Source organism: Pseudopodoces humilis, chromosome 2, assembly GCF_049639895.1.
Source record: "Pseudopodoces humilis isolate 2021_Gansu_Grassland_sample_001 chromosome 2, ASM4963989v1, whole genome shotgun sequence".
In the NCBI taxonomy this organism is placed as follows: Eukaryota; Metazoa; Chordata; class Aves; order Passeriformes; family Paridae; genus Pseudopodoces; species Pseudopodoces humilis.
Window position 1 is genome coordinate 74101982 of NC_142201.1, and position 9312 is coordinate 74111293.

The following is a 9312-nucleotide window of genomic DNA, read 5'->3' on the forward strand; positions in this document are numbered from 1 at the left end:
AAACTCACTGGAAATGGTGCTTGCTTTTCCTAAGGACACAGTCCAAAAGTGAACAAAAATGAAAGGGGAAAATTTCCAGCAGGCCTTCTTGGCTCAAATCATAACAACTGTGTTAATCAGAGCTTTGTTTTGCACTGCCTGCAAATTGCCTTTCAACAGTCAGTACAAAAGTTAGCAAAGCATAAGCATTCATGTGACAAGAATAACTCCCCTAGGAGTGGGAGCTGAAGCTGACCTTCTGAGGAGAGGACATTGCACAACTGCAAATGTAAGTAGTTGGGGAAGGCTTGTAGCAGGGTAATTTTTGGAAAAGGCTACAGGTATTTGGGTCCAATTTTCATGGAGAAGAACTTCATTTGTTTCCTTGCACCGTGCAGCCTGAAGCGAAGAAAAAAGAAAATATCAGTTATCAGATGACTGTGGCATTTTTTATGTGAACAACACTATCTCAGATACGATTTTGTTTTTGTTTTTTTTCCTCAAGTCTCTGAAGCTCCTTGGTATTACCAGAAATCCCTCACCTTAGAGATTGCTGACCTTACGTGAGGTCACACAAACGGATCAGAGCAGAGACACAAATAAGTATCCCACAAAATGCTGGGGGCAGAGGCTCAGAGTGTTCAGAAACATTTAGGCTGAGCTCCTTTCTTGTCTCTGAGCTATTGAGTGGGTTGCATAATAAGCTGAGAAAATACTACTTTTTATAATATCATAAATATAATAAAAGGCACCCACCCTGCCGAATCAAGATGAGAACAGCCCTGATCCTGAACTGTCAATAAACTTGTGCATGCCTATAACAAAGCCTGCTTCTGTACTGTGATGCACCTTAATGTTGAAAAGAAAATTTAAAATCCATAGTAAATACAGCAAAAAGCATCCGCAAGGTAATAAAAATAACATACTCAGAGATTTTTGAATAAATAAAGTAAAAAAAAAATTCAAGCTAATAAAAATAACCTACTTAGGGATATTTTATTAAAATTTAAAAAGGCATAGATAGCAAGCTAGACAAAAATGAGGCATATTGTCTGTGGTGAGGTAATTTCGTTTTAACAGAAGAGGTGGGAATCCCTATTCTGATTATGATGGAAGTATTCCAAGTTCCCATAATAAATTTCCTCCTCCTTTTGTGTGTGTAGTTGTTTCAGGCAGGAACTTTTCTGGAATGAAGAGATAGGCATTCAATCTAAAGCAAGTAAGATAACAGATAAATAAGAAAAACTACAATCAGAAATACCGGCTTTCAAAAGGAAAGGTGGTAGAAGTAGAAAACTGAACAAAGGAAGGCAAAATTAGTGGGTGGAGTAGTTTTACCAATTAAATGTTTTATCAATTAAAACAACTTTCAAAACAGAAAATAATTTCTGATGGAAAACATCTAGAACGTTATTACTTGAGAAAAGAACCTACCTTCACTTCATCAAAAACTGAGTGGCATTTATAAGGAGTGCAATTTCTGCACTTCATACACTGAGTAATGTCAAAAGTATGTCGTGTCCTGTTGATGGTCCTTTACTCCTTAAACAGTGTCTGGCTATTCTTAGGTGAAAAATAAAAACATGCTGAAAAACAGTCCCTGAAGATCACCTCTGCAAGAAAGACTATCTCTTGTGCCTGAAACATATTAAAGACCAAATTGAAGAACAGGAAGACACAGCAGTAAGAGTTCAAGAGCACTTCTGTAAATCAGCTTTCTCTGAGCTACTTTTCCAGAAAGCACAATAACTTTTAAATTAGTAGTGATTAAAATATTTGGTATTTTTTTCCTTTTTGTTATAATTGATACAGGATTTTTTTACTTTCTCTCACTAAGCCACTGGAATGTTATACCAATAATGTCTTATTATTTTTTAGCAAAAACATTGCTGCAACTCTTTCACAGTTTGCTATTCTGCTGGATAGCAGGTTGCTTTCAAAACTTTATATAAATTTCTCTTCAAAAGAAGGTGACTTGTCAATAATATTTCATTGAGTAAAATCAAATAAAAAAAATAAGAAGATGAAGATTTTTATTGCACATTCAGTTGGTCCCTGGGTACTTGTTGGTAGGAAGGAAGGAAGCAAAGTATATTGAACAAAAAAATATAATAAATGGTTTGCATGGGAAATGTCTCAGCACAACCAGAAGGCAATCTTTCTAGGATAATTTGTAAGAGTTCTCCCCTGAAAAAAATCCAGAAAATTAATTCTTTATGTTATTCTCAAGAGATTAGGGCTTACTTGGATCAGGGAGCATCCCTGCAAACTCTTTACTAGTCAATGGATTTAGGCTCCAGTGTGATCATAGAATAAATCTGTCTTTAGGTCCTGTGGTATGGGATCAAAAGAAAATCCCATGAAGCAAAGTAAGAAGCCAATTTAAACTCATTCTGTATGGTCAGTTTTGCTCAAAAGATGCTGCTTTGCTGACTTTGAAGCCTCAAGCTTTCTCCTGGAATAAGTTCCAATGCATTATCTCTTCTCCTACATGCCTGAAAATAAAAGGTTTTAAACACTGTATTGTATGCTTCAGTACTCATTTGAAGAAATGCCAGCAAACCTTCCTTCCTGCCCTTCCCTGCCCTCACTCTGGATAAAATTTGTATTGTGAGTTATCTGGTAGCATACAGATGCAATATCATTGGTTATTGAAATATGAAAATAAGGGATAAACATTACTATTCTTGCTATATGCTCATCCTTTTTGCAAACAGAACTAAGCAAATGCCTGTTTATGAAATTGAGGGACTGAAGGTAATGATTCTGCATTGTTAATTTTTTTGTATTGCATCTTGGTTTTTATTCATGAATCCCGTGTCTTGTCTCATTTGCTTGTTAATGAAAGCTCCTATTAGAATTTTTCCAGCCTAATGATGTATTTTTTTTATTAGTTCTGCAATGTCTGGACTAAAATAGGGTGCTGTGTATGCCTTCATCACATTGTAGAAAGAGACAGGTAATGAGAAATGGCCAGCAAATGAAGAAAGAGTGAATAAGCACTGCTGCCAAGCTGACTTCACAAAAAAATTTCTCTCTTTTAAAAACCGAGTAAGGAGAAAAGTGGTACGAGTGCTACAGCTGGGGTTGTCAGAGAAAACCCACTTCAGAAAGTAAAACATACTGCAGAGATAAGGCTTTTTTTTTTCTAACTCATCAGAAAGGATGTTCCAAAAAGAAAATGCAGACCTCACCAAATAAGTAGACAAAAAGAGAGAACCATCTGTTGTATCCCTTTCCCCCTCCCCTTCAGGGGAAAGGGAAGACCTTCATAATCTGAGTCAGAAACCAACAAATAGGAGACCTATGGAAGGGGCTTTATTTCCTACCCCAGCTTGGAGAATTTAAAACAGGATGGGAAGAGAAGAACTAAAGTTAGAGGGACAGCATGAAAAAGCAATGAAATAAAAATAATTTAAAATTATGTTAGTTCCTCTTTACAGATATTTGAAGATGCTATTTATAGAGAGCAGTATTTACAAACCAGTATCAAAAAACATATATTAGGAGATGCATCCATTGATGCAAATTTCACAGGAAGAACGGTAATTTTGCTAAAAAAATTGATATAACCTTGGGTCTATCAGTTTACAGTGAACTAATGGCATCAAAGGGTGGATTTCTGCTGAGAAAACACATTTCTTGAATGATCAGAGGACCATTTGAAGATGTAGTTAACATTATGCCATTGTCTGGAACATTCTTTAAAATCTTTAAAGATGTAGGATAATACATATTTTCTGGAAGCGGTGTCAAGAAAAGGGGTAATATTACTGAAGTGTGAAACAATCAATCAATGAGCACTGCTGTGAGACTGTAACCTCCATTTCACCTTGAGGCTTCTGTAGATGAAATTTCAGAGTATAATGAGATTAAATATTTTTCTTGAAGAGATTTCAGCTTATGTCCCACAACTACAACCAGGTCCTACAGGGCAACCTGGTTTGAAGCTAATGGAACTCTGCGAGGATGTCTGAGGTCACTCCTTGCCAAGCCTCTGGGAGAAACTCAGCCTGTGTCAGGTCTGACAACAGGAGTGATGACAGTAGACAAAGCAGCCCTGAGGCAAAGTCTGAATCAAAACCAGGTCGCATGTAGAGGAATCATTGCGGCTTCACTTTTTGCATCAGCTGGGAATCTGGTCCTCAGGGAAAGAAGGTTAGTGGCAGATGGCAGAGGTTCTGTGGATAGACTTCAGAAGGGCAGCAAAACCACACAGCAATGATGAAGATCTTAGGAGTCAGAATGAGTAAAAGTGAAATACTGGATCTTTATTTGTCATACTTTTCATTCTCATCTTCATTCCCTTCTTGTACAAACCTTTTATTTATTTTATATATTTTTTTCTGTTTTTCACTCCAAGATCTATTTAAAGGTAAATACTTAGACTGATGTTAAAAAAATATGGTATCTTTCACATTGAGCTCAACTAATATGTAAAGTCCTTCAAATGGTACTGCTAAAACAGCAGAAGAAAAAAATACTCTGCTGCAATGGACTTCATAAATGACAGCTCTGCAATGTGGTCAAAATCTGTGATAAGCTATTTGAAAATGAAAGTTAAAAAATGGAAAAGAGCATCTATTTTTCCTTCCAGAGTAGAGTAAATTAATATCACATTCCCATCCTTACAGAGTACTAAACAAATGGTATTCAATTAAATCAAATCTTCTTGAACCATAGATGGCTAATTGACAGGACTCACAATCAAGCAAATATCCGCTATTACAGATCTGCATAGAATGGTCTCAAAATCTAACCTTGAATAATGTATCAAGAAAAAAAAAAAGTCCAGTATTTCAAATTATATCCAGTAGGAAGATTCCAAGGACACTGGCAAGGGCATGGAGCCTGGCAGAGCTGAGGAATCCGGTAGATGGAACACATCAGCAATGACACTGAGTTGTTTCCTGACAATAAGCCCTTACCAGCCAGCTAAAGAGGTGAATGCAGTTGAAACCTAAATCCTTCCCTATCAGATGTTTGCCCTGAAGAATAAAAATAAAAAAAAATATTACAGGAAAGCCATTTGAGTCTTGTATGGTGTCCTTTTCTTGTGAAGGGTTTTAAGATTCTGTCAGTAGTAATACAGTTATCACAATCAACAATATTTATTTAATGATGGAGCTAAAGTTGCTATCAGAGGCACTTGTAAAAGTGGTTTTGGTGCTCTTAAAACTACATTCAGATAGAACAATGACTGCTTTCTCTTCTGGGGTATGCTATACATGAGGTCTGAAGCACACGAAAAGAATAGGAACACAACTTTGCAGGCACCACATGATGCCTTTGTCAAGAGCTCACTCTATGCAATCATACAACAGGAAATCAAGGCCTGAATAAAAAATGAGTCTGCCTCAGGATGGTACCAAAAATCTCATTATGAACACTGGAAGCCAGGACAGAATTACAATTAACAACCAAAAAACTGTCAGGTAAGATCTTCCTTTTTCTACATTTTTTCTCCCTCATATTAAGTCTTTATCTTTCCCTTGTGAGATTTAAACTTTAAAGACTCTTGCTAAGAGTCTGCTTCCCACACTAATTACATACACTAAGCATCTGTCGGAATGTCCTCTGGTTATCACTGGAATTTAAACTGCCACCATTCCCCACAGTATAGTAGTTAAATCTTAGTGGTTTAAGTCTATATCCCCTTGTACTTAGTATGCAGTGAACCAGTAGATACATCTGAAATATGCAGCTGAGTTCTAACACGTCTTTTCAAATGAAATACCTCAATCTCTCTATTCAGATACATAACTTCTAATTATTGTTTGCCTGAGAATTGTCCATACAATACAAAGTCCTCTTCAGCTTTTGATTTAACTGAAAGAGAAATACCAGATCTCTGTTCAGTACTGCAGCTTAATTCTTCACATCTGTTTGATAGTCTCTGAAAGTTGTTTCCTTTCCTTTTGGAACTGCATAGTGATTAAAGGAAGCCAATTTGCTCAGAAAACTCACTGGTTTGTCTTTCTGATATCTCTGCAAATTTTATTCTGCCTTTACAACTGCAATTCTCAAAATATTCAGTCTTGGCTTTTCTGTTTTATTCAGATACGGAAACAATCAGAGCTCTATTAATTTTCTCAATTCCAATTCTATTCCTTGGAGTTTATCTGCTTTACCTGAGCATGCAATCTTTCAAAATAAATGTTCCTAGTTACCAGCCTATCAGGCATTAGACACAACATTTTGGATTTGTTGTTCAGTTCTCCAGCTTCCCTCACTCCCAGCTTGATTCATTATCTCTGCCCTAAGCTCATTCAGGTCCTGCCATCTCACTAGCTCTTTCTATTACACCATTATGAAATGTTGTGGTCCCTTCATTTTATTTTGTATAGGAGCTGGGCTATTACAGTGATCATATCAGTTTTTGCTTCTTGCAAGACATTTATTTTGAGTAAGATATTTGACCAAAATAATTCTTGGCGGGGGTGAAACAATATTTCCAACAAACAAGTCCCCTCTCTGTATCCCCAAATTTCTATCTTAATGGAGCCTTTTCATCTCAGCTACATTGGCTCTCATGCAAAATGAAACTTAGGTATCCTAAGTCAGATTTCAAAATTTTCATATATGAATACAAAATCAAGACTTCCCCAATCAGTCACTGAGTTGATACCGCATCCTAGGACCATCTGGCCTATACTGCACTTTTTAACATTCCTGTCTTTCACAATATACTGGAATATTCTTATCCTAAAAATGGGTAAGACTGTCCTATCTCAGTTAAACCCTCTGCAAAAGCAACAGCAACAACAACAAAAGGCATTTCTCTTTTTATCTAGCTAGAGGAACCTGGTTGTGACTGTTTCTGCTCAAGGATGTCCGTCTGTCTCCCGTGTGGTCCTGTCCCAGGCAGAAGCGGGGGCCCAACGCCCGCCAGCCCCTGCCCGTGCTCCGTGCCCGGTGCATCCGTGTGCTCCTCACACCCGCTCAGCTCCACGACGGGCGGCTTGCTTGTCAGAAGTGACCGCTTTTAGCAATAAATTTGTTTACTTAAGCCTTGGGTGGTGATCCCCAATTACATCCTGCTCTTCACAGCCCTTTCTGGAGCTATCAGAAAGAAGACAAATTAATTAAAAAGACTTAAAGTAGTTTTGGAAGTCACTTAATCTCCTCAACAAAGTAGTGACCCGCATTTTGAAAGCTCCTGAACTTTGCACTGATTAATTTTATAGTCACTCAAAAGTGGCTGTTATAAAATGAGAAATAATGCATCACAGTAACTTTCTGGAGCTAACTTTGACGGGGTATTGCCTGGCTATATTCTGACTATATTAAACAGTTGTAGGTGTAATTGCGCTTTGCTGTTCCAGTTTCCTGTTCTTCACAGCCAGAGCTGCTTTTTTCAGTGTTGGCCTTTGGATAACGAATGACAATAATATCTGTGAAAGAATCCTAGCCTACACAGTAAAGCCCACATTAGGTTTGTTTCCATTTATATACATTTAAAATGAGTCCTATTATTTCAGCAGTAAATGGGTGCAAGAAAAAAAAAGAACCCGTGGGAAAAATATATGAAAAAGCTCTTTCTTCAGTTTCTTAATTGCTGAATGAATTTTAAGCTTTGTTTATGAAGTCTCCTAAATGCTTAATCTGTTCTCATTTCTTGAAGGCAGGAAGATATTTAAGGTTTAATGACACAATAAAATATTTGATAGAATACTTCTGTCTGTTAAACGTATTATCTTTTTTTAATAATAAAATTTAATAGAATAGAAGAAAACCTTTCTTTCATACATTTTACGTTTACGGAAAATGATTGTTATATTCTTAAATCAGTGAGGTAGCCTGTGATTTAATGAGATCTGAGCTATGAGTGAGGTTTAATGATGTTGTAAAATTGTTGTAAGATGACAGAACCACAGCTACTAGTTAAAGGCATGTTCACAAAACTGATTTCTATAATGCTGTGTATATGTGGAAAATGTTAGGTATATAAAAGAAATCAATAAAAAGATACAAAAGCAAAATATGCTGTAATCACCACATTAATATTCGTGAACAGTTAAGTCTTGGCTGAATAAAAATTTTGTGATAAAATTCAATGCATTCATGGTCTTCCCTGTCAAGGTGAAATCAAAGATCCTGGAAATGCCATTTTGGACCACCACTAATAAATAAGAGGTATGTACCACTGAGAATTCCAGCCTCACCAAGGTATTATTAGAACTCTGATAGAACAGAAAATGTTCTAAACACATGGGGGCTATGTAGAATTAAGAGACATAGAAAACTTGGGCAGAAGAAGCCTGAGCCAGAAGAGGACTGCAAAAGGTCAGATTGTGATGCTCAACCTGTGACAGATATTTTCTAGCCTTTGGATGGGAGGAAAAGCAATTTCTGCACTTCAAAGAGAAAGGGCATATAATGAATAGTGCATATGCTTTTTTTCCTTCGGGGACTCTTTTTTCTCTTCCTTGGGGAGTAGAAGCTGTTGAACACAAGGGGAAGAGTTGCAGCACAAGAGAAGGTGAATTCAAGTGAATCCCTCCTCAGGTGACTACATTGTAACTGCATTGTGCCTAATTACCCTGGATTGTTCTGCTTCCTTGATCTTTGCCTCTGCCAGGAAATAATTTGGAAATTTCTGATATGCAGAGAACTTAAAAAAATTCTCATTGGAATCTGCAATCCTCTACATTTACAGCAGAGTATCAATAATGTTTGAATCTATATCTCTTATCACACAAGAAAGACCTAAACATTTCAATATCCTATCCTACCCATATCCTGAGGAATGAAGTGAGGGGAAGATTTTTAGGTCCTTTCAGTGAAACTGTTGTTCAGCTTAGCACAGTTGAGTGTCAGAAATGAGTGGAAAGAGAGAAAATGAACCACAAGTCTAAAATGTGTTGATTAGATAACTCACCTAGAAAAGGGAGGCAAGGTTAATTCTCTGCCATTGCCCATTGAATACTTAAAATAAAATTAAAATAATAAAACAATGGCAAAATTTCAGTTTTTCTTCCTCCTCCTGTACACCAAACACTTAATTACAATTACTTTTGTGCTTATTTTCTGTTTTTCTCATCTTAGTGTGATTAATATTTAGATATTCAAAGTAGAGAGATTTCCAAGAGCAGCAACTGAATGTGTTTATTTTATTTTCACCCTATCCTGACATACCAAATAGTTCATGTACAAAAAGATGTTAAAAATATGAAAGGCCTGGGTAAAAGAAGCTTTCAAGCAAAGCAGCCACCTGAATCTAAGAAGTCCTTAAGATCAGTAGTGCTCTAGATACAGTGCAATTGGCAGATGGACATGTGTGCAGACACATTTTGGACTGAGCAGAGTTCTTGGGCTTGCTCTGAGAGCACC

At 36.8% G+C, this 9312-nt stretch overlaps 1 long non-coding RNA gene across 1 annotated transcript; it reads left to right on the forward strand.

Moving 5' to 3' along the window:
* Positions 1 to 217: 217 nt before the first annotated feature.
* On the forward strand, positions 218 to 7021 carry LOC148184881 (uncharacterized). Its single transcript, XR_015771784.1, has 3 exons — positions 218 to 268; positions 5304 to 5414; positions 6774 to 7021. It is a non-coding gene; the product is annotated as an uncharacterized LOC148184881 (long non-coding RNA).
* Positions 7022 to 9312: the final 2291 nt, after the last annotated feature.